The 27,477-nt window shown below is 34.9% G+C and overlaps 2 pseudogenes; both read right to left on the reverse strand.

Annotated features, from left to right (window-relative positions):
* Window positions 1-532: 532 nt before the first annotated feature.
* LOC149263000 (uncharacterized) lies at window positions 533-26,043 on the reverse strand (annotated as a pseudogene).
* A 93-nt stretch (window positions 26,044-26,136) lies between these two features.
* The window catches only part of LOC149263001 (potassium channel AKT1-like), an 85,654-nt pseudogene continuing 84,313 nt past the window's right edge, over window positions 26,137-27,477 (reverse strand).

Raw genomic sequence — 27,477 nt, forward strand, 5'->3', positions numbered from 1 at the left:
GAATTATATATTTCTTTAGAGTCAATAGAGGCATGTAACGCTAATACAACCTAGATTCAATGAAATTAACTTCCTCGTCCACAAGGTAACTACCACCATTCTGGTTTTTAAGGAGATGAGCATCCATGTAGCCCTCTTCCTGAAAAGTCTTATCAAGCTCCTACATTTCCACACATAGAAGATTCATTTCTTCCAAAATAAGCAAAGGACTCCACTTGGTAAAAAAAAAATGTATTTGGATCGATGTGCATGCAAGAATTAGAAATATCCTATTTAGTTTCCTCAATGAAGCATAACAAGTAGCATTTAAAGAATGACATGCACTATCATCATTCACGCTTTGTCCACCACATCATATATCTTAGGCCAAATTGATCAATATATCAGAAAAATAGAGTCATGCAATATTATGAATCCAAATTCAAATTGCAGTGCAGTAGAAATTGAATGATATAACGTTGTCATTTCCCTTAACAAAAGCATATGTTAGTGCAAACACAAAACTTACTTTGAACTATAGGCTCATACAACACTAACATTTATTTTCCATTTTCTTTGACTTTTATTTCTTGGTTTCAAAATTAACATTGTTGGACACTGCTCCACCCTGCAATCCTACTCACTTATTTTTCTTTTTATGAGAATATTTCTTTGGCACCCTATCATAAACACCTTGACTATCCAAAGAGTCATTTCTAGCCTCATAAGATAAGACTTTCTTCCTCTTTGCACTTGGGGTTTTTTTTGCATAAACATTTCTCTTCTTACACGAAATCCTACCTACTAATTTTCATCTAAAGGATCAACATCCTTCACTTTATCTCCCATGGAGTCCAAAAAATAAACTTCACCCATGTCCTCACCGCCAAAGAACTAGTCAGAAAAATATCCCAACATATTATCCATGTATCTAACATCGTGAATTTGTAACTTCATGAAACTTTTATTCTCAACATCTTGATCACACACTTCCTTTGTCATTGTTTTATCCATTTGTGATTATGTTTTTACACCTTCAATTTGGAGGGGCATTGTAGAAATAGATTGGTAAAGTGGAACTTCCTAAGACACCAAGGATTTTAAATACAAATACCTTACGTTCCTCCACATTATTGGAATCATCGATGTGAGACCATCGATCATATCAACAACATTCTCCACAATCTCATTCCTTATTTGAAAAATCCCGACAACTTTAATAAAGCAACAAGTATCATTCCCAACGTAGAGAAAAGTCGAACTACAGGCTGACTCGATCTATCCCCTCCATTGTGTAGAGTCAAATACACAAGGATGGGATGCTTTTTATTATTAAAAAAAATTATTTCCCAAACAATTTAGGGAATAGAGGAATCACATATTTATTGGTCAGGAACAAATCAAAAGAGCCATAATATTTCTCTTAGCTTTCATCCAAATGAAAGAGGGGTTAAGGTATTTGGATTTTATAAGAATTGCTCCTTTCATGGCTTAATCTAGAGGGGAATTGGGCTTCATTGTTTTTGTTCTTTGTACTATCCATGGAAATTAATGCAGAGAAATTTAATTGATGGAAAAATTGAAATCAAAACTTACCATTATTGTATCTTAGATACCTTATAGATGGATGTGAATCTGCCTCTGCCTTCAATCCCTTCAACGTAGCCAAAACAATTATTTGTTTTAAACCTTCACTGATAGCTATGGAAGCACTCAACATTGAACCTTTTGATGTTTCACCCTGCCATTAAGTATATTGAATAAAAATCCAATATTTTTTTCATTTCTTGACCAGATATAGCGTCTACAAATTCAAATCTATGTGATCCCATAGGCATATGTAGAGATTTGTAGTAAGCAAAAACAAAATGTCTCTTAACCACTCGCAACATATCCATCCTTAATATAAAGTCCCACAAAATTCTTCTCATTGGTATAACTAGTAAATGTCAGAGCACAAGCATTATTGGATACACTAGAAGAGTTCTTTTTTTTTGTAAATCCAACTCAAGTGTGTCATATGTAGATGCAAAAACAATTGTGTTGGAAACTATAAACTTCTTATGGACTGTGAATTGCTTCATAAATAGTGGTGTTAATTATAGACCCCCAATATATCCTTGCCAAATGAATTCATTTACATCCTCTTGATTTATAGATTTACTCAATTTAACAAGAAATTTACTAATCAGAGAAACATTTTTCAAGTTCTCCCTTCCTATGCCCATTCAATATGTGCAGACTATAAAAATTTGCTAGCAAAGCACAACTTTTTCATTAATGAGCAGAGAAAATCCAAACAAATGAAACAAACTTCAATATCAAAAGCATCATTCAGAGAATTCATTTTGTTATCCTACATAGCTACTTGTAGAAGTTCCACAGTTTCAACATCCTACTTCATAGAAGAGAAGTCTTTGGCATCCTCCTTAAGACACTATGGTGTGAAATTCAGCCAGCAAAGATCAAGAATCATTTTTTTTTGTTGACATGTTCGCTGCTCATACTATAGTTGTAAGATAGATAAGAAATAGTTAAGATACTAGGCATTGTATAATAGTGGTGAATGAAATTATGTAAGGAGAAGAATAAAATGACAAGCATATGAGACGTTTCATACAATTTCCTTTCTCCTTGATAAATTAAAAGAACTAAAAGTTATTTTAGCTTGAAATTGTTTGGTCACTAATACTCATGAATATGACTGCTAGATTTAAGCATATTGAGGCTATAAGGATCAAATTTGGATTGTATAAAGGAAAAAATATTTGAAACTCAGGCTATGATTAGAGAAGGTTAGAGTTGATGGAGTAAATGTTGATGTTGGCAGAGATTTATTGTTGTTGTATGGAACTAAAGCAAGTGAAGCTTGAGTTGTATACACGCTTAGAAATTCTATAAATGTTGAAACCAAAGGATTGTAAGATAGTGTTGGAGATTGGATACCCTTTTTTATCGCCAAGCTGCTGCAAGCTAATGTTAGAATCATGAAGCAAGTAATCTTTGACATAAAACCACATCTAGCACAATTCTATCTATGTGAATAAATTTTGTTGAAGTTGAACATAGAAAGAAATCATTGGATTACCAACCATTAATGGATGTCGTTAACCAATGTGAGACAAATCACAATTGATGTTAATGAGTGTCAAGATATAAGAGTGTATTCTGAAAGGTACGAGTAAATGTGTTAAATTCAAGTCACCTGCAGGATCTGGAAATCAATAGACATTGAGGTATTCCCCTGTTGTTAGAGAAGAAATTTGTTGTTGATGTATGCAAACTCCAAGGAACTCAAAAGGATCTATGATATTGGTCCCTCTTAAGGTGTTGGAGTCGATGGGACAAGATCTGTTGGAAGGTAGGCCTTAAGGAATCCTGCATCAACCAAATTGAGCATAAAACCAAAAATATTTTAAAGAACCATTAGAACCAACATGAAATCACAAAATTTATTGTGTGTCTTACTTGCTAGGAATCCTTCAAGTAAGAATTGGATTTAATTGTGTCAGTTTCCTAGTTTTCACAACTAGACTTATTTTTATCTTTACTATTTTATTCATTTGTTTACTACACTATCCTACCCTACTTGAAAAAAACCATTCTCCCTCAAGTGCAGGAGTATTTATATAAAGCAACACGATGTTATTTTTTGCACCACTATACACTAGATAGTTATGCAACATGAACTCTAGAGTTTCTAATGATATGTAGAAAGGAGGTACTTTACCTTGGTGTTTAACATGAGGTGTAGAACTCATTTTTTGGTGTGATACAATAGTTGCTTCTACCCTTGTATTGGATAGATCTTCATTTGCAAGAGCTTTGAGAAGGTTTTCTATTTTCTAAGGAAACTTAATCACTTCTTAAACTAGTAGAGATATCTATATTTTATGCAAGTCATCTATGATATTATAAGACATTTTGATTGGACTAACAAGATTATTTGTCTTGATTTGAATTGATCCAAAATTCTCTTGTTGTGTATTTATTTGTAATGATGTTTCTCCTTGATTCCTCATATATGTATGTTGAATTAGGAACTTTGATTTTTCTTTATTCAACTGAGCTGTAGCTTGAAGAATATTCTCTTGTTCCATGAGCTCTTGAATTTCTTCAATAAGTTCTTCCTCCAATCAAGATATTTTAACATCTTTCATCTTCGTGGATTCTAAGGTAGTCAAATTCTCATCTATAAGAATTTGAAGTGAGTCCATGTATTCCTCCTCTTGTATTTCTTCTTCTTCCATCACAAAGGTTCTTGGAATTTGAAATCTGGGAAACCTTTGTCCCCTTGGAGCAAATTTATTAACATTCCGACCTAGATTAGACCTTTCTTTAAAATCATATGTTGGGCCTCCAACATTCTACTGATGTCATGGCCTCTACTCATCTCCTATTCTTAGTTGTATTATTTCATTTTGCATTTGCTTAACCATTCTATTTAGTTGAGAATTCACTAATTGACCTTTGAAGAAGATGATTCTTCCAACGCAAGGATATTTTGTACATTAGGAGGGATTCCATGAAAACTCCCCTTACAACCGTTGTACATGTTCACTTTGCACCGGTTTCTTCATTTATGTTTTCTTCAAATAAGACATGTCTATTTGTACTTTTCCAAGAATAATATCTAAATAAACATTACTTTCTAACATACGTTCTTCCATATCTTGCACTTTTCTCATGGCTTCTTGCAATGTATTGATATGCATAAATTTTATAGCATACTTGATATCTGCAGGCTTCACATTTTTATAGCAACCAAACAAAGTTGGGTCAATAGGTTGAGTTTCTTGATGTATCTATTGTGGGATATTAAATAATATAAGAATAAAATTTCTAATATTTTCATTATTTTCTAAATGGATCTGATGAATTGAGTAAGCAAGGTATGGTATACAACAGGCTAGGTATATCATCCTATGAAAGCTTCTTCAATATCATCAAAGGAAGTAATTGATAGTAGACATGGAAATATAGCATTCATAGGCAAGTCATTTTAGAGTTTGAAGAATACTCTAACCATAACATCTTCATGTACAATTCCTTGGATATCACAAATGGTCAGGAATTGCTCCATATAACTTATTAAGGTTCATGGCACCATCCCCATTAAATACAGGTAGAAATCCCAAGGGTATAGTAGGAAGGGGATGTTGTTCACCTTGTAAAGCAAGAAGACTCACCCTTATTGTCACATACCTGGTGCTTTAATGCTCAAATAAGAATACAAGTTATCAATTTTTTTGTCTCCTTCACAAGCTTAACAATCAGCTCCAATACCACTTTGTCACATACCCCTACTAAATTTATCCTAACCACACTTACAAAAAAAATTATTTTCATCTCTCAAACATTTTGTCAAACCCTTTACATATAAACCTTTCTTCAAATACTTTCTATGCCACCAATTAAGTAATATTTTTCTTCTATACATTTTTTCAAACATTTTGTATAAATAAAATAAGAAACACTGCTTTGATTCCACTTATAACATACGAGCTTAAATATACGACTCAATCATGCAACTTTTGATTTCTGTCTTTGAGGTATTTTATCAAATATTTAACATTTTTCTTCAAATGCTTCACATGAAAATAATCATAGATCAGATGTAGCAATACTATCATACAATAATGCTGACACACAACAATATTATCCCTATCCACAAAACAGCATTTTCGTTGGGGCATTTTATCAAACAGTTTGTATGCAATGAATCATTAAAATTTAGGCATTTCTTCAAACACTTTACATGCAAACTGATATAAAAACTTCCTCAAGGAATATATCCTAAATTACAGTAGTCCAAGTTCTAAAAATTGGATCAGATGATCAGTGGGATTTCTCCTTAATATGCTCCAAGTTTCGCCTCTTGAACTTCCCATATGAAAAGTTATAGTAAAAATTCCAACATGACCTATTTGATGCATGATTTTAGGAGCATCTAGGAAGCTTGACTTCCTTTTATCATATCTCCTAAAATATTGTGACCCAAGATCTAAAAGTTGTATCAAATGATAAACGAGATTTCCCCTCACTATGATCTAAGTTTTAGCTTATGGAACCTCCTAGAGGAAAATTTATAGCAAAATTTCCAACATGATTTGTTTGATGCATGATTGTAGGAGCCTCCAAGAAGCTCAACTTCCTCTAATCATATCTCCTAAAATGTTGTGACCCCAAATCTGAAAGTTTGACCATATTATTAGTGAGATTTCCCCTCACTATGAACCATGTTTTAGCTTCTAGAATCTCCTAGAAGAAAATTTATAGGAGAAATTCCAACATATCCTATTTAAATATGCATATAGGAATCCCAACTTCCTCTGATCATATTTCCTAAAATTTCACAACCCAAGATCTAAAATTTGGATAAAATGATCAGCGGGATTTCCCCTCGTTATATTCCAAGTTTCATCTTTTGAAACCTCCCAAGAGAAAAGTTATAGAATAAATTCTAACATGGCATATTTGAGCATGATTTTAAGAGCATCCAGGAAGCTCAAATTCCTCTCATCATATCTCCTAAAATGTTGTGACCCAAGATTTGAAAGTTGGATCAAATTATCAACATAATTTCCACTCACTATGATCCAAGTTTTAGCTTTTGGAACCTCCAAAAAGAAAAGCTATAGCAGATATGTAGAAATGACCTGTTTGATGGATGATGATTTTAGGAGCATTTAGGAAACTCAATTTCCTCTAATCATATATCCTAAAATATCATGACCTAAGATCTAAAAGTTGGACCATATGATCAACAAGATTTCCCCTCACCATGGTCCAAGTTTCAGCTTCTAGAACCTCTTAGAGGAATATTTATAGCATAATTTCAAAAATGACACGTTTAAATATTCATTTACAAAGACCAACTTCCTCTGATCATATTTCCTAAAATTTTGTGACCTAAGATCTAAAACTTTGACCAGAGGATCAATAGGATTTCCCCTCACTATGGTCCAAGTTTTAGATTTTGTAACCTCCTAAAAGAAAATTTATAACAATAATTCCAATATGGCCTGTTTGAAGGAGAATTTAGGAAGCCTATCTTCCTCAACCAATGTTGTTACAAAATTTAATACATATAAAAAGTTACAACCAAATAGTATAATAGCTACATACATGATAAATTTGTTGAAGGATAAATGCATATACATATAAACTTGTTGAAAAGAGCAATTAATTAATCATATAAGAGATACTTATCTTTGTTCAAGTCTTTTTCAATCTAGAACTAAAGAAGGTTGAGCCACTCTCCACCCAACCATAAGCTCAACTATGTTGCAGTCTTTCTCATAGTTGGCCAACCCTAAGCCAAAACTTGATTCCTTGAGGGAAAAACTAAACTCGAGGATTTAGAACATATTTTTTAGACTATATTTAATACAAAAGTGAAGTCCACTGTCCTCCACACATAAGAAATAATCACAGTGTTCATCATTTCCATTCCTTGACCAAGCCCATAAACATTCACAAATGACAATGCAACTCTACATGGCACAAGGGAGTCCTTCTCTAATCTTTATAGTCCCTTGACCCTCTAATATTTATATTCCCTCGACCCACACTTCTTCAGTGTTCTCTGTGACATACACAAACAAGACAAATCCTAGTCCTCATAGCCATCTAACCCAAGGAAAAAGGACTACAACACATTCAATTCCCATTACACAAGTTGTCACCAATTCTAATGTTAATTCGAATTTTCTAAATGAGAGTGGGAAAAACTAAGTATATGAGGAGAATAATGAATAAAAAATGGAAAAAAGAAAAAGTTGCTCAATGAATTTTCTCTTTCATTTTTATAAACACGCCTTGACCCTTCATCTTCCCAACCATCACATTATGGGAATTATTGATTCAAGGTATGTATTTTCCTCTAAAGGCATAATAATCTATTGGTTGTCCCCCCTTTATTCAATTATAACATATTTTATTAATAAAATAAAACATTATATTTCATAATAAAGTTTGACATCATAACATCAATGTTATTACCCCAACATTATATGTTCTTGATGGGGTAATGAAAGGGGTGTCACTCTTCTTCTCCTCGGATTACCGGCCTCTTGCCTTTGATTTCTTTGATTGTCGGCTTTGTATCTTTGATTTATTTAATTATCAACCTCTCATCTTTCTTTATGGTCGGACATTTTTTTTCTTTTCGGTTGGAAAGAAAAGATAGCTTTCTTCATTCTCAGAGGTACTAGTCTTTTCAGAAACCTTTTTCTTTATACTCCTTTTTAGCGTCCTTTTTGGACTTTGTGAATCCTGCGACTTCATATTTATCTTTCATTGAAGTTTCCTTTTTGGATTTCGTGGTACAGATGATTCCCATTGGGATATAACTTTCCACAATCATTCGAGCTCTACTCATGTTTGTGCAGTGTCCAAGACCAAATTCTATAATTGATGCAATATAATCCTTTGGTATTCTAGTCTAACGAGAAGGTGATGTTGGACTGGAGGAGGATGTTTATCGATTAGGAAAAGAATATTGAAATTATGATCCCCATATGGTCACAAAGAATGTTGATGTTTTTTTCTAGTATGGAAAAAGGTCAACATCATAAGGTTTATTTCCATAATCCATTCACATTTTAAAGAGGTGGTTCTCCTCTATTTAAACACACTCATAAATAAAACTTGAATATAAAATATTAAACATTCAAGTCATGCACCTACGAGTGTACTAGGTGTTATTCAAAAAGAAAAATAAAATAATAAAATAAATTAAACTCTGATAATTTCATTCCACATTTTCATCCATAAACATATTTGAGGAAACATATATGAAGATAAATCAATAGATGGAAATAGATAGCATTGGTCCACACATCCAAAGTACTATAAAATGATGTCATGCATTTGGAATCACGAGATCATAGGCAAGCATCCAAGATATTCCTACTTCTTATTTGGAAATTAAAGTTTCAAAACCATGAATGAAATTATTTCGCAAAATAAGCTCTCTGTAAGAGTAAAAAAATAATATATGAACTTGAAGCTTCAAAATAGAGTTAAGTTTTTAGAGCACAATCACAAAATCCTATTACTTAATCGTTAAAATAAACTACATTCAACTCCTAATGTTATCGGGATTGGGCTCCTATGGACTAATAGAATGATAAAAGGTACATGCAAGAAAAAAAAAAGGAGGAAACACATTCATGGATTGGCTTTAGAAAACATGCAACAGTTAAATAAAATGGGGTTAACCCAAGACTGAGAAAATAGAAGGGAATTGCTTTAGAAGAAAAACAACACTCAAAAAATTGCAGAAGGACCAAATATGGAATGAATAATCCCCTATTGTTGAAGAAGCATCTGGTTTATATGGTTGCAGGAAAGATTGTTATCCCAAATTCTTAGGTAGTTATTAAGGATTAATGATTTTTTGTGATGATTGGTGTAGCCAGTCTTTAGTATATTCTTTCATCGGAGGAACTGTGATGTCTTGATTTACCCACAAATTGACTTTATTCACAAAAGTAGACAATTTATTATTAACAAATTGTTAATCAACCTTGAGATATTTCTTTGGATATTCAACAAATGAACAAATCCTATGGGATAAGTTCCTCATATGTAATGAAATTTCCCATATTTCTTCAATAATTTCTAGCCACTTATTAATATTAGTTGTGACATATGATTTGACATTGTTAAGTAGTTGTGATTCTTTCATAATTGTTTGGGGTTTCTAAAGGGTAATGATTGAAATCCTTTTTGCTTGAATAGCTAATGGGGTCATGACTAGTGGAGTAGGAATTAAAGCTTCTTCAAGTTAATTCATCCTTTTCCTGAGCTTTAAATTTTCTATTCCTTTTTCTGTAATGAAGTGTGCGAGGGCCTCACCTATAGATGTAGCTTTAGGAGACATGTGGTTCAACTCTAGAAACATCAATTCCGAACTTCCATTGGCTAGTAACCTAATTATTTTGAACCTTAACTTTTTCAAACCACAATTTATTAGTTGATTTGTCAACTTGGGTGTTTTGTATAGTCAAGGACTAGTCCTCAAAAGTTATCAGTTCTTCAACAACAAATTATTCTATCATTTTCAAGGTTGCAACCATACATGCCGTAACCCAATCAGGCATTGTAGTGTTGTCAACTTCTATTTCATCGGGTCCTTCTGCAATGCGAGACTTTTTCTTTGTAAAACTCTTTCTCTTGGATGAACTAGTAATATGTGACTTTTCTAAATTCACGCAGGGAGGTGGCTCCTCTCCATCTCCTCCACTAGAGCGCCTATCATAACTCTCTCTCCTATAATATATACAAGATATCTCTTCTTGTGACTAGAAGAGGAAATCAAGCAATCTTGTTTTGTTGAAGTTGGTTGAGCACTCAAAAAAAATTTACCTCTTTTTTTATTTTTTCCCTCCCATGTTGGTGTTGGTTTCCATAATTACTTATGTAGTAGGGGTGGATACTTACTGTTCTTTGGATGGTCCAGTGTGACTTTCTCCACTTTCTTCAAAAATCCTTGTAAATAAATTCCCATATCTGACCACATCCAGATGTTTTGAAAATATACCTTCAGATTCAAATCCCTAGATAAGTTATACTTTGTTCAAATTTAAAATATTTTGTAACTCAAATAAGTATGTTAGATGAGAAAAAAATCTTATAGTAATCTCCCCAGTGGTAAATGGTAAATAAATGAATTGATTTTTCTTTATTCTTTCAAATATAATTAACCATGGGTGGTATCTGTTGGTAGATTTCAACAAGAAAATATCTAATGAGCACAAACTTAGGTAGTAAGAAGGGTTTATATTGAAATTCATTAATTTTTGTGGTCTTCCCTTTCCTTGTGTATTCCCTTCCCCATAAGAAAGTCTATGCTTCGGTAGAAGTCCTCCAAGGCTCTCACTGAGTCAACATATAGTTGGATTCTTTAAAAATTACATATCTAATTTTACAAAAATGACATAGAGCCTAATGCTACCATAGTATAGGATACCATAATTGTATTGGCTCCACATCTAGATTTAAAATACTTTTATGTGGTAGTTCATGAAAAGTATGGCATGAGACAAGATTCATTACTAGATAAACAGTCTGTTAAATCAACAACTAGGGCCAAACTCCATGTGGGTCAGCTTATTTGTGGCAGGTGATATTTTTATTGGATCCCTCTCGTCGAGAGGTATAGGATTGATCTAAAGATCATCCGATTCCGATAAGTATTTATGGAGATATGAATTTATTTTGATTATGAAATTATTATCAAGTCGACCAACAACTTGAGTAGGCTCCTAAGCCCAATAGTTGTGTCTATTCATCATCTATGTTTTTAGTATAAATATGGGGGACTTTAAATCATTTAAGACATATAGATCTTCATGTGTAGTCTCCTCCTCTCCACGTCTGGGTTTCTGGTGAAGGAAAGAGACACCATGAGTGATATGCTGGTCTTCAAGTGATGCCCTAGCTGCTGTACGTTGCCCTAAGCCGCAGTCAACGTGAGAATCTGCTCCAGGAAGAGCCGCAGTCATAACGCTAGTCATGAAGACCTACATGCAGATTATGAACACATCTACACGCTAGTTAGATTATGAAATACGTTGGTCATGAAGACTCACTCGCAAGCAATGACTATGTATACGCAGGCTATATGCAGAAAATGGCAATATATATAGACATTGTAATGGAGATATATACACGTTGTAATAGGACATGGCAGCCATGGGAGATATGTGTCACGGTTCACGCTATCATTGAAGGTCTATGTTCACGCTGTCATCGTAGGTCAATGTTCACGTTGTACATGTTGACGTTATGAACTATATGCACAACGTGGACAGTGTTGTCACCTTATACGCAGCCTTATATGCATACGCAATTATGCATGCATAGTCCCTATACGTTGAAGATATCCATGTAGTTTATCGTTCATAAAAACACTTCTTACGCTGACCATATACATATACGCATAGCATGGAAATGCCGCTGTCATGAAGTCACAGTCAAGACATAGACAACTGCAGTCAAGGTGAGGGTAGTCGCAGTGATAAGGAAGAGCTGCTGGGAGCTGCTGGTGGACACAGTAAGTTAACGAGGCCGCTGGAACAAATTGTTGTAGCCATAATCTATGCATATAAATCTCGGTGGTATCCTTGTGATAGTTTAGATGCAATAAACAACATAACTCAGATTGCACAATGAAAATTACGTTGGGTATCAGCTTAGTCTCACAGATGTATATGTTACTGCCTCGGCATAACTTCAATGATGTTTCAGTACTGATCAAGAGCTTCTCGGAATACCTGTAAAAGAAGACATACAGTGGCAATGGTCATCACAGTATTCAGATCTAGTATTCTTGATATGGACAGGTATCTCAGAGGTGCAGCAAGGATGATAATCCCAACAGCATGATGATAAATGAGACAACATGATGATGGGCATATTAGTAATGGGCAGCATGATGTTGAATGAGATCATGGGCAGCATGATGTTGAATGAGATCATGGGCAGCATGATGTATGAGATCATGGGCAGCATGATAGATGAGATCATGGACAACATGATGTATGGGCAGCACAGTGATCATGAGCAGCATGATGATGCAGGATGCAGCATGATGGTGCTACACGGTAAGGTGCAACAAATGAATGAAATGGATAGAAGCCATCACCTAGGAGAATTAGTTGAAGCAGAATGTCTTCAACTGATCTCATGTATCATCGTTATAGGAGATGATCTATGCTCAGATCTAGATAAGTCAAAGTGTTGACTTCTGATGTAAATATACTCTCTCTCTCTCTCTCTCTTTCTCTGCTAAACTTTGAAGAACATAAAAGAAGAATTGATCAAGGGTTTCCCCACACATTGTGGGGTTTGTCCCTAGCTAGCGCCACATCTTGTGTCCTCTTGTCTTGGCATGTCTTCTGCGATTTATGTTCTATCTGCAGTTTACTTTATGCTAATGTGATTGCTAATATGGAAAAGAAATTAAATAAATTGCTCTAGCATAGAACATACCTAAAATTAACACAGTCATGAAAAATCAGAGTCTTAAATGGATTTTAATAATTGAAAGGAAATCTAATTAGAGATGACCTACACCCACTTGTAGATGACATCTCTCTTGAAGCAATAATACAATATACATAAAACTAACCTAGGAACAATTGATGTTGTTTCTTGTCCCATTAGTCACATGAATAGCCAGGAGAAATCTATGAATGGCTCCACAAATATAAAGATATAAATAAAATAAAGGTTGGGAGGGATTGTTGTTGAATGTGGCAAGAATTCTTGAATGATATTCATCTCGCTTTGCTAAGAATCAAGAAAAGTGTCAGGTTCAGATAACATGAGATGCTTCGTAGGGTCTAGTAATTTAAATATTTTCCTAAAGACCTAGGGAGTCAAAGGAGTTGGATTATTTTTTATTTCAAGATTTATAGTCCCAGTCTTCGAGTCAAAATATCTTTGCACAGAAATAAACCACTTCTCTAAAGTTGAACAATTCATAAACATTTGCAGCATTCACCATCCCCATGGTCCAAATTTTGTTTTTTTTCTCCTTTATTCTAGGGTGAGATTCAAATACCAATTGTATGCAGTGGACTAGTGAAATGTCTTTTCTAGATGGACTATTGAATTAGAAGTATCCCCACAAAACACTTCTTTCTTTTCATCATCATTTATTCAATTTACTTAGATATGTATGAGAGACCAGTGAAGGTTTAATGGAGCTCAGTTGTTAAATCCTCGTTCTTTGGTACAATTAATAGGATGTTATTTTCTTTCATGTCACTTTCATTGGGCCATGTGAAACAATAATGAGAAGTTAATGCTTATGGCCACTCTCTACATGAGGTGATGAGGAGTAATTCACATAATAAAATATCAAGGACCTAAAGAGGAATTCACATAGTACCATATCAAACACTTCCTTTACCTTAAGCATTGGACTTCCTTTAATGGGCTCTTAATTAACCTAAAAATCAGAAAATGGTGGTTTTACTTAAAGGGTTGATGTACACTCTGTGCAGTTACCTCTTAATGTGTCACTTATGGAGAATCAAGCATAGGAATCAGTGTATGTGAAGGAATGGGTGTGTGGAAGGTTGCAATGTGTGAAGGATAAGGATATGTAGAGCTAAGATGTGTGGAAGTCTGATTGTGCAGAGCACATATGCATGAAATCATTTCGTACATTAGAATTTGGCTAAGTATTGAGTGTGGAGAAGATGTGTGCAAAGGAAAACTGGTGCATAGAGATAAATTGTGTGGGTTTTATCCACAGAAACCCATAAGAAAAAAAACCAATTATGTAACTTGGTTATAATGTACAAAATTTGGATCAACAACTATGTTCACCACTTTGAATTAGCATCTAAAAAATCTACCTGAGTAAATATGAGCTATAAAACAAAATTACAATTTAAAGTAGAGCATTCCAAATTTAAACTAAAATAAATATGAAATGTATACCAAAAGAGTTTAAATAAGGCATATAAATATTTACCAATCATAAAATCTATATCGTAAAAACAAAGATGTACATACACAGTAAACTCACAAAAAGCATACAACATGAACTAGCACAACGGGGCCCTCCAATCTTGGCACATGTAATAAGAAGAATCAACAATCTAACTGAAGCTTTATATTGACATTTCAAAGGTTTAGAATCACTACAACAAATCCCTATGATTAGCTCCCTTTTTTTCTTCCAAGGATTGTTTTAGTGTATGTTTCTCCAGATTTTTTAAAAAATTGGTGCTATTTATCGGGATGGCGCAATTTTTGGCTTTGCTTTCATTGGCCAAAACATTTGGGTGCTAATTCTGGAAATAATAGATCTATAAATAATAACGTAAATAGCGCTGAAAATAGTGTCGGAAACTAGCGCCAGAAGTAGCATTGTAAATAGCGCTGGAAATGACGCCATCAATTTTCCCATAAAATAGTGCTAGTGATAGCGCCGATTTAGCTCCTTTTTTCACCTACATTACCTTCTTGGTTAGCTCCCTTTTTAGCCCTAGAATTAGCGTCGGATGTGCCTAAATAGTTAATTAATTGAGGTGTTGGGGGTTAAGTGGATAGGGGCTTTGAGGATTATGGGATTTAGGGATTTACGGTACAGGGATTAAGGGTTAAGGGATTACGGGTTAGGGTTTAAGGGATTAAGGGTCAAGAGCTAAGGGATTTGATGCAGGTTAGGTAGTTTAATGGTTAATGGCTAGGTTGTTTTAGGTTTGGATGGTCTGTTGAAGCTTGTTGTTATAGGATTACATTTTAGTTCCTTTACTGATTTGGATTAATTAAGGTTTTGGGAGTTGTTGTTGTTACACAGACAGTTGCTTAAGCACATGTTTCCTTTCCTAATCAGACCGGATCTAGGAAATCCAATTATTCGTCCAATTAATACATACCTCACCCTGCCATAATATTGCATGATTATACCGTTCTAACACCATTACATTTTACAATTAAACCGATGTAACTGTCGTCATTAGTAACAATACTCCATCATTGTTACTTTTTTTCTTTATTATTTGTGTTATTACATATGTAGATCAGCACAATCATTCGGAAACTCCTTTTGATTTAAAAGTTTTGAATTGGTAATAAGGAGGAGTAACCACCTGTAATTCCAACACCTTGACATTCTCCCCTGAGAAAGCATATGTGTGCACTGAAGCAGCTCTGTAATAGGTTCATAACATTGTTGAGTAGTGTGCTTGTGAGCAACTATGGGTGGAGTAGTGGTCAGACACGAACCTGACTCTGTTAATGTGTTGTTACAACATCCAAAAGCATTGGAATTTTTTCAAAGGGCTAGATGGCTGAGTTATTTTGAAAAAGTATAGGGTTTCAATGAATAGGTCGCTTTAGAATTTGCCCAAGCCTCAGTTGAACAACACTTTGTGGTTGGGGGATTCATAATTGTTGTTATAGAAGAAGTTATCACAAAAGTAATAGGGTTGCCTAGGACAGGAGAATGGTGGTTCTCAAGGAAATTGTCCAGTCCTAAATTTAAGGCCATATTCTTACAAGAGGGAGAAGAATTGATGCCCAAGCACGGGGATTTTGATAGAACATATCTTCCTCACCCTTGGGAAGATGTAGCCCTCTTCATCCAAAAATTAATTATCTATGAGGGTCGTTTTGGGATTATTTTCAATTATCACTTTCAATTCTTGGCACACCTGAGGATAGGGTAGTTGACTAATTTACCATACTACTTATTGAAGTCATTACAACACATGGCATAGGTTGTGAAAGGGGAAAAACATCCATAAACTTGTGTTACTAAGCATGCACTCATTAAATTATTCATCATGTATTCATTACAAAGACAAGGGAGATTGTGGCATGCTTTGATAGTGAGTCTAGCTTGTGCTGGTGCAAATGAAGAGAATGAAGGGAGTGCTAAAGCAACACGAGTGTTGAAGTAGCACCCAGTGTTGAAGCAGCACCTAGTGTTGAAGAAACACCCAGTGCTGAAGCAACACCCAGTGCTGAAGCATCCCCTAGTGCTAAAACAACACCAATCACTGAAGTGGCACCTAGCGATGAAACAACACTTATGTTGAAACTGCTACACCTTCCAAGAGAAAGACAGCCACAGGCTCTAAGTGGAGTAGGGATGATACACCTCCTATGAATGATTGACGGAACACTAAGAGGTGGAGTTCCATTAGAACGACCCCTAGTCCATCCTCACGAGGAAAGGGGTGTGGATAGAAGAACTTGTGGTGGTTTCTAATGACTCATCAGAGGAAGGCTGAGGTGGGTACCTGGTTGCAGAGGAAGTGCATGAGGAAGAAAATACTAGAAAAACAATTGTGCCTGAAACTGGAGTTGAGGAAGTGAAGACTCCTGAAGGGACCAGGCCATGAGTATCAATGAAGGTAATCAAAAGGAAAGTGTAAAAGCCAATTGGTAGAAGAATCCTTGGGAAAAGGGTGCGAGTAGTTGTTACACCAAAAGAGACTCAAAAAGTTATTGCTACAGCTAAGGGGGAATGTGTTGATATAGTTGGACCTAATTGGTTGGAGGAGCAATAGGACAAAGAAAAGCAGGATAAGTTTGTATAGGAGGGCCCCTCTACATCTGAAATCTCGGTTGTTACACCAAAGCCTGAACAAGAACTAGAGAAATAACAGGAGACAGAATGACCATTAACATAAGAGAAGCCAGAAGAACAAGAGGCTATTACCTCACCAGGTAAGACAAAAATTGACCCTCTCATTCAAATTGAAAATCTGAGAAAGGAAAATGAGGAGTTAAAGAAAAAAATTACCTTGGTTAAAGAAAAACTTCATTTTAAGAATGAAATTAGATTATATATGTTAGAAGAGGTTGTAGAAATGGCATCATCTATTGTCTTAGAAAAACTTTGTAAGGGCTACCAACAAATTCTTGAGGAGGATAAAATCATGGAGAATGTTACTGTTTCAGTTAGAGTACAAGTGGGAAATAGGACAAAGAATTTCAACCTGCTATTCCACAAGAAGCTACCAATGATGTTGTTGTTACAAAAGAACTAGTAGTCGAAGTAGAGTAGGAACAAGAAAAACAGTTTGTTAATCCATAAGAACATGTTTATGATGTTTTTGTTACACAAGAACAAGCAGTTGAAACAAAGCAGACTGAAAATAAAAATATTTTTGTACCACAAGAACCTATCTATGATGTTGTTGTTACACAAGAACCAGTAGTCGAAGCAGAGTAGGAAGAAGAAAAATAATCTGCTAATCCATAAGAACATGTTTATGATGCTGTTGTTACACAAGAACCAACAATTGAAATAGAGCAGATTGAAAATAAAAATACTATTGTACCACAAGAACCTATCGATGATGTTGTTGTTACACAAGAACTAGTAGTTGAGATAGAGAAACAAGAGGAGAAAATGGATCAGAAGGAGGATGTTGAAACAACATCTGAAACAACTCACGTTAAATTTGAAGATTTGATGAGGGTACTAGAGTAGTGAGAGAAATTAGTGCTCTTTCCCAAAGATGAAGTCATCTTCCTAAAGCATAACGAGGAAATGGTCAATAAGCTTAAGAAGGAGTGGGTTAAAAAATTAAGAATTGCAGAATTTGTGAAAATTCAGAAGGAGAGAAATCAACCAATGAAACAGATGAAGGAATTGCAAGGAGAGGTTAAGTTGTTTTTTTTTTTAACACGATTGAATGTTGATTATATTGCAAAAAAAAAAGAGAAGCAAACTCCTATTACATTCAATGGGAATTGGATTCAAATAGAAAGATGAAAATGGGAACGCGTTCCCTATTTCTAAACTTGAGTCCAATTTTCCATGAATTCCTTTGACTAGCTTGGCATATTTCTGTACATACTGTCCTAGAAGTAGAATGAACTTGCAATACATATAAAATTAAATGCTTTTTCAATACTGGTTGACTGACTGCTCCTGCTGAGAGTGATGCTTCTTGCTTTGTTGGGTGGAGTTTTCCCCTTGCTGGCTCTAAGTGATTGACTTGATATAGGCTATGGCTTCCTCAAGATTCTTGCATTTGTTTTTGAGCTCTATTATTTCGGCTTTCTACTTATCTATGTCTCTCTATTTATAGATGTTCTCTATTTTCATTTCCGACCTGAGATCCTTGAGAGCTTCATTGAACCTACCTATCATGAACTTATTTGCCCTGCATGTTGGGCAACCGTCATTTTTTGCAACTCTTTCTATAGGATTGCACTCCATTTTGATCCTCTGACTTGCTATATCTTTTGTAATTTTTCTATTCCTCTTGTATGTGCTCTTGTTGATCTTACTGTTGTTTTTGATATACCTTCTGTTGAGATTCTTTTGCTCTGTTGCGTTGTCCTCGAAATGGGGATTTGACCTGTTGCAGCCTGTTACCACACAATAGAGTCTGATACAAAGCAGCGCCCAATCTGGCAAAGAGAAGATGTTCTAAACTTGAATTGGGGAGATACTTTTATGCCTATTTGAAGGGATGTCCACCGAGATTTTTCTGGAAGCTGGATGGATGATGGTGAAAAAACTATGAGAAGGCAGATGGATCTGAAGGATGTGATGAAGATTTCGAGAAGAGGGAGACACACTGCTAAAATGACACAAAGGAATGGAGACACATGGCAGAATGCTATATCGATTCAAGGGCGGGATACACAGGGAATTATTGGGACCGATATGCTTGTTGGGGGAAACGAGAATGCACTTGATATTACAGTGTTTGGAGATGGTTGAGAGACTAACTATGAGCTCACAGAGGGACGATGGATGACACAGGTGGATGAAAATGCCTAATGAAGAGAATGTTGCGCTGATGGCTTGACATAGAGAACTGAAAAACATATAACTCAGAGCTTTTGCTATTCACTAGAGAATTACATAGGCTAGCATTTAAATTATTAAGCCTTTTAATGGACACGGGGATACAAGTCCTGTTGCAATGATTGCATATGGTCGTTCGATTGCGATTTATGAACACATATTTTTCTTGAAACTTGACACTGATATGATAGAAGTCAGCTCGATTCAGGCAGAGAATATTTCTATCTTCCTTGGCCTGTGAACTTTGGATGATATTAGATTTTATTTGAATTTGATGATTATACTCCTGTAGATACCCATTGAGTGCTTTTGCTAACAAATCTACCTTTTGATCTTCTGATGTACTCTCGCTATTGTTTTGATTTTCCTCATGCTTTTTTCCATTTTTTTGCTCTTTCTTCATGAGGAATGTAATGGATTATGGAATGGAACTGCAATATATTTCGTTGTTTTCCTTGATGCTTCCTGCTTCTCTTTCTGTGGCCTTATTGGCGAGGTTATCAACCTCTTTATTATGTTATCTCAGGACATGGTGGAAGCTGAGTCTTCCTACTCCTTTTAGATTCAATCTTATCCTTTTCTATATTCTATTCATTACCGAATTAATGGGATTTTTATTGTTGATCATTGCTTTAGTAACAATTGCAGAGTCTCCTATTATCATAGGATCTCGGATTGCTTTTTTTTTTAATATCCTTGAGCCTAATGGAAGACTATAGGTTTCTGCTTTGTTATTTTTGGTTTCCCCTAAGCCCCATTCATAGGTGGTGATCTCTTTCCCATCTGGGTCACTTATCACCCCTCCTGCTCTGGATTTCCCTGGATTGTTTTTCAATGCTCCATCGAAAAAAAGACTGAATCTATTTTGTTTTTTTCTCCACTCTTCAAGCTCTTTTTCACTCATCATTAGTTTCCAATTTCTTGCTATAGGAGCTTTCTTTGGTCCCATTTTCCAAGTGTTTTCCAATATAGATTTTTCGATCCAATCTCTCTCCTCCTGCTGTAGATTGTTGTGATCCACTGTTGACATCCCTTTAGTGTTTAAAATTTTTGAGACTAAACCCCATGTTTTTGATAATAAAAAATTCTTGTTCTTAGCTTTTGGTCTTTGAAGTTACTTTTATTTCTAGTTAGCCAAATCTGCGAACACAATACTGTTGGGAGGCATTTCCAGAGCCTGATTATTGTAGCTTTGTTTTTTGTAGAGTAAGGGTAATTCTTCTCCCATGCTTTATAAAACTCTGAGAAAGTGTTTGTGAAGTTTAAATTAATTTCCAGGGGGCTTGTAATCTGCTTCCAACATTCTCTGGCTATCATGCATTCCAAGAAGAGATGTTGAATGGACTCTTCCTCTATCAAGCACATGGAGCACCTAGATGGACCTTGGATTCCTTTTTTTTTAATTTTTCAGTAGTTAGTATTTTTCATTTGAGAAGAGTCCATATAAATGCTTTGATTTTAGGGAGACATTCAGTTTTCCAAACCACTTTCCAGAGGCTCCACTCCTAATGGTTTTGTTGTTCTTGAAGTGCTTTTTACCATGTTTTAACCATGTATCCTCCTCCACTAGGATCCCAAACATAATCGTCCCTAGATGCTTATGGGTGTTGCCCCTTTGAGATGATGCTTTAATTTATCCCATTGTCCTTTTAAGTTTAAGGGGATTGTTGTGAATTGCCACTCATGCCAAGTTTGTTGATCCCATGCTGAAATCGAATGAAGAGTGTTCAACCCTCTTTCTGCCATCCATCTTTGTATACCAAGGAAGTCCCGTTGAAGCTTTAGGGGCTCTTTTCCCATTATTTTGTCATCCCATATTGACACCGATTTCCCATTTCTCGGGGTTTTAGATATATGATTCCTGATTGAGGGGATTATTTTCTTTACAAGTTTCCAAACTTACGTGCAAGGCCTCACAAGAATGATGTCTGTCAATAACATTGTTCTGGTTTGGTTCAAGTATTTTGTGGTGAGGACTTTTTTCCACCAACTTTCCCTTCCGGTTATCATTCTCCATATTATTTTCATCCCTAAAGCAGCGTTCATTAAACATGGTAAACGTATGGATAGTCCTCCCTGTTCATATGGTAGTGTGACTTGGTCCCACTTTACTAGGCTGAGCTTTTTGTTCTCTTGCTTTCCTCCCTGCCAGAGAAAGCTTCTTATGATTATTTCCATTTGCTTGTGTGCGCTTGCCGGAGACAAAATAATCGCATACTGATATATTGGGAGAGCTGAAAGTAGTGCCAAGGAGAGGTTAAGTTGTTACAACAAGAAAAGGAGCTCATTTATGAGATCATTAACGGCTTATTGTGTAGTAGGCATCCTTCTCCTTATCCTTTATATTTGCAAGAAAAACATTATCTCTTCCAATTAACAGCCCTGAAGGAAAAGCGACCATATAAGACAAAGGAGATACATGACTTCCTAGATGTTAGGTAAAATTGACTCGGGGTTTGAGTCAAGATTGACCTAGTTAAATAGTAGTGGTTTTAGGCACATGGTATAGTGTACCCATGGTATTATGATCTGTGGTATTGCATGTAATGGAGCCTATAAAAGGTTGGGAATACTTCATTGTAATGTAGGCCTGGAGGTGAGTGGCGAAGGCCCAATTAGCCGGATTGGCGAGGGTTTTGGCCAATGCTAATAAGATCTCATTGGGTTGGGTTTTTCCCCGGATTTGGGGTTTTCCTGGATAAATATTATGTGTATAATATTTATGTGTATTGTTGTTGGTTATTTTATTATTCCTCTCTGTAAATCTCAGTAATAATTTATCTCTCTACAGTAAATTTCTAACAATTGGTATCAAAGCTAAGTTGTCTTCAAAAGGATGTTTTTTGTTTCCAATGGTTTGTATTGGCTTGGTAGATAGAGAGATAATTGAGTTTTGCTTGCAGATCTGGATCAAAAGCCATAGATTGTGAAACAAAGTTGCACACTATTGGGTCATGGGAGATTCAATGGATGAGGAGGATATGTTCACGTGAATTAATTAATTGATGAACCATGTACCTGAAAAGAATGCCTAGATAACTAGCGATTACAGCAGCTAGTGACCCATGTAATTCGATAGATGGGTTCTTTTTATATGGACAGTGATGTCATATGTACAAAGATAACAACAAGGGTAAAAAAAGATAATGGAGTGAAATATTTAATTTGCATGTAAATGGGCATACTGTTGTAAGACCTTGTAAGGCATGCGTACCCCTGGGTAGTTACCGGTAAAGTTTGGGTTAGACCTAGGTAATAGGGGGATGTCGGGTTAACAAATCCCTGGTAAAAACTTTGAAGGGGGTAAGGTCTGGAGTGAGTGGGATTGTCTCACTTAGCAGGTTTTGGCTGGATTTAGTCAAGGAACCCCATGTCAAGTTTAAGAGGGAAATTGTTAGGTAAAATTGACTCGGGGTTTGAGTCAAGGTTGACCTAGTTAAATAGTAATGGTTTTAGGCACATGGTATAGTGTACCCATGGTATTATGGTATGTGGTATTGCATGTAATGGAGCTTATAAAAGGTTGGGAATACTTCATTGTAATGTAGACCTGGAGGTGAGTAGCGAAGGCTCACTTGGTCGGATTGGCCAAGGTTTTGGCCAATTCTAATGAGATCTCATTGGGTTGGGTTTTTCCTGGATAAACATTATGTGTATAATATTTATGTGTATTGTTGTTGGTTATTTTATTATTCCTCTCTGTAAATCTCGATAAATCTCAGTAATAATTTATCTCTCTACGGTAAATTTATAACACTGGAAACATTTCAAAGTGTTAATTTCTCAGAACAACATTTGTTGTGCGAGTTGTAACTGCATGATTTTGCTTTCTTGGGGAAAAATCATTCAATCTGACACCCTATTTGGGAGATCTACAACTCAGGGATTTTGTTTATTTTATGCAAAATCAGATAGGTTGGAGAGCTACCCATGATACTGTAACAACTGAAGAATGGGTAGAACCGTTTATTAGAGAAAAAATTGGTTCAACTAAAATTGTTGCATAGAAATACAATAAAATATGGTAGTTTCCATCCACTAAGACATTGTTAATGGACCACCAAGAATCAAGTCTACAGAGATGCGAGATAAATATAAAAGGAATGAGAAGTGATGCCTTAGAAGGAAACAAGTTGAGATGGGATCTTTCCCGATAAGAATTGAAGAAGGGAGACCCCTATTGTTATCAAAATTTTGAGTAGCAACTTTCCAGAGTTCATCAGTATGTTGACTGCGTTAGGAGGAGTGGTGCAGGCTGGATAGGACTTAGATTGAAGTTCCCTCTTGTTTGGTTACCCAACTATCGGTATCAACATCCATATAGTATTAATGATAAGTTTTGGGAGGTAGAATTGGTTTTTTTTCGAGGATACAGGGTCAAAGGTGAAGACATGGTAGGAAAATACAACCTCACACAACTTCACTCTCAACATGTCAGGCATCAGTGACATGAGTCTGCATGAGGACATGTAGAATCTTAAGCTTGGGGGAGATGTTAGGTCACGGAATTGTCATCTTTTTCCTACTTATTTTCCTATTTATTTTATCCTTTTTTTACCAACAGGACCATATCTTATTATTGTAACAACCCTTATTCACCTAAGTATGTCATTTTTCACTTGTCACTTTCTTAGTCCAATTCTACTTATAATTTGAAATTAGAACTACTTTCTTAGGCTTCTTTTTATCATAAAACTAATATATGTGTTGCTTCAAGTTTGGATGGTTTGTTGAAGCTTTTTGTTACAAGATTACATTTCAATTCCTTTATCGATTTGGATTAATTAAGGTTCTGGGAGATGTTGTTGTTACACAGGCAGTTTCTTAAGCACGTGTTGCCTTTCCTAGTTAGACTGGATCTAGGAGCGCGCCAAAGTCCAAAGAAATAACTCATCATTTGGATATATTTGTGGAGCATCCAAATCATTTGGTTGAGATCTTTTGTAACTCTATTTGTAATTAAATTGTTATAGTTTTATCCCTTCCATGGAAATCGTTGTGTAATTGTTAAGATGTCGTTTTATTTTAATATCACATGAGAATCGAAAGATTCTCATAATGATCTTCTCATTGTAATTAAGATATAAAAAAGAGAAGATTGTTTTCCCATGAGGACTAGAGCGAAGAATTAGATTATAGGATTGGAAAGGGAAAACACCAGAGATCTGTAATCCTGGTACTTTTATTAATGCAAATCTCAAATTTGTAGTTCATTAATTTCTTCTAAGTATTTTGTGTTCTTTTTAGTACAACAACCCTTATTGAGGAGGAAGGGTCATCCTTCTTAGCAAGGATCACTAGTTAGTTAGAGTGGAATACATAATTGCATACATATTTCTCAATTATTTGATTGTTGTTATTATTGTTGTTATAGTTAATTATGTGTGTAAATTAATTAATTGCATTAAGCTTTGGATGGTGTGACAACTTAAGTCCTAGACCCATCCCTCAGTTTAGTGTGGCAATGAATTATTTTCTTTGTTGTTACAATTTGGGTTGCACTTCCTTTTATCTATGCAGATTGAATGAGTGATGGTTTTCAGGAGTGTTGTGAGAGTGTTCGAATGACAGATTGCATAAATATTTCTCAGTTATGTGATTGTTGTTACTGATTTTGTTACAGTTAATTCTGTGTGTAGTTTAATTAATTACAATAAGCTTTGGATTGTGTGACAATTTAAGTCCTGGACCATTCCCTTAGTTTAGTGTGGCAGTGAATTATTTGCTTTGTTGTTACAATTTGGATTACACTTCCTTTAATGTGTGCATATTGAATGAGTGATGGTTTTCAGGAGTGTTATAAGTGGTTGAATGACATATTGCATAAATATTTCTCATTTATGTGATTATTGTTACTGTTGATGTTATAGTTAATTCTATGTGTAATTTAATTAAACATGGTAAGCTTTAGATGGTGTGATAGCTTAAGCCTTGAATCGGTCCCTCAGTTTAGTGTGGCAGTGAATTATTTTGTTGTTACAGTTTGGATTTCACTTCCTTTTATGTGTGCAAATTGAATGAGTGATGGTTTTTAGGATTGTTGTGAGAGTGGTTGAATGACATAGTAGCTTATTCTACAGTATTTCTTCACATTGAATCTGTGTGGAGTGTGTAACATCTTTGTTGATTGCTAAGAGTGTGTGTGAAATGAATTTGGGTTGAGATTATTTTATCTATTCATCATCTGCCTTAGCATAGACTTTGTGCAACAGTCTTCTAAAAAATAAAGCCTACCTGGATCGATAATTAAATGTAAGTGCGAGAAGACCAACATTAAAATGCAAACAATATAAAAATAATGAAGTTAACAAAGTTTCTTATTCAAATCATTGTGAGATACGACCATTAATATTTTATTAAATTTTATGTCTTAATGAACATATGTTGATACAAAATCCTAAGTTTTTCTGCCAACAATTCATACCATATCTTCAACACTTTAATGATATTGCAATAGGTAATTTGTATTGGCACAAATAATACTGAAGCATTTCAAAGTTTAGGCTATAATAATCATCATTTTTTAAACATGGATTACAAATAATTCTGAAAATTTAGAAGTCTTGTTTATTAACATCATTGTCTGCAACAATGTCATCCAATGTGTCATTGTCAATGTCCATATGATCTTTCAAGTAGTTAATATTGTCATCATCCTTGTCTTGAATTGAATCATCTTCATCATCATTGAAATCTAATTGTAGACCATCCATATTGCTACCAAATGTATTTGGATCATCATTTTCTGTAATGTCCATATTGTTATCTTATGTAACATCATGTAACTTTGTATTAATGTTGTCTTCTTATGCCTGAACATAACCATCTTTAGCATCATCATGGATGTCAATTTATTCGATGTTATCTAATCCCTCTCTCCCATTTTGTTGACCATCATTGTTTTTCTCAGTATCCACTAATGCATCATCAAATACATGCTTTAATATTGGATCATGATATATGAAAAATATCCATTTTGGGTCCAGAATATCTGTATAGAAAAATACCTGCACATGAAGGAGTACATACATATATTAGACGTATGTTATAATAATTTTATCGATTAATGAACACATGTATATATTCACAATAGACAATGTATTAATAGATTATTGATCACTAGCACTTCTAATTCATTGAGTTAAAGAAATGGCTGCTCACAATGAATTGGTAGAACATAAGGCTCCTTATCCTCTGGTAGGAACTTTGAGGAATATATAGAAAACAACCCACTATGGATATCACGTCTTCCTGTCCTCTCAAATGCTTCATACCATCTACACTTAAAAATACAACATTTAAAAGAGCGGTAATCCAACTCAATAATTTCTTGTATTTTCCCAACATATTATAGATTCCCTTCAATAATATTCTTATCTTTTGAGCTTGATCGACTAGATTGCTTGAAGTCAGCCATGATGCCACAATCGAAGGATTGTATCTTTACATCTACAAGCTCTACATGATAATGTCAACCATATGCCCACATTTTTGGATATTTCCTTGCCTATGAAAGACCGTTTATTTCAGTTAAACCAAATATAATGACGAATCTTAAAATAGTTAATAGTGTCAAAATTGTAAGGAAACAACATTCTGTAAAATTCCAACTGTACCTTTCTTTCACATCCTCTAGACATGTTGATTTCATCTACTGTTATGTTTGAATCTATACATGCATCTTCTATTTGATTTTGAATTTGTTTAGTAACCCATTCTGGAGTGCAATATTTAGCACATTCCCCTTGCAGATCAATAAGAAATGGGGTATTCCTTGGGTTCAATCTCTTAAATTGTATCCTTGCTTCTAACACTTCTTCTCTCTTTTTATCATAAAAATCAATCCATTTGTTCATAAATTCCATGTGGTACATAATGAACATATCGAGTATAGCACTTTAGTTTGCACCTATTACATGTCAAGATGCTTATTTCAAACTCCAAAGCCCATGTTGTTAATTTGAAAAATAAATTACAAAGTAATTAAAGATCTCAATAAAAACAACCACAATTATCATGAGTTTACTTACTAATTTCTATTTGAACACCATTATATTGTGGTTTTTCTCCATCAATAATATCTAATGCTCATTCTTCATCCCAGAAGCATGACCCATCTTCGAAATCCTTACCAAGGAATTCACATAGGAAGAAAAATGCTTCATTCAATACATACCCTTCAACCATGCAAC

This window comes from Pinus tabuliformis, chromosome 6 (genome assembly GCF_031772625.1).
Source record: "Pinus tabuliformis cultivar Carrire ecotype Pingquan chromosome 6, CPIR1, whole genome shotgun sequence".
NCBI classification, from domain to species: domain Eukaryota; kingdom Viridiplantae; phylum Streptophyta; class Pinopsida; order Pinales; family Pinaceae; genus Pinus; species Pinus tabuliformis.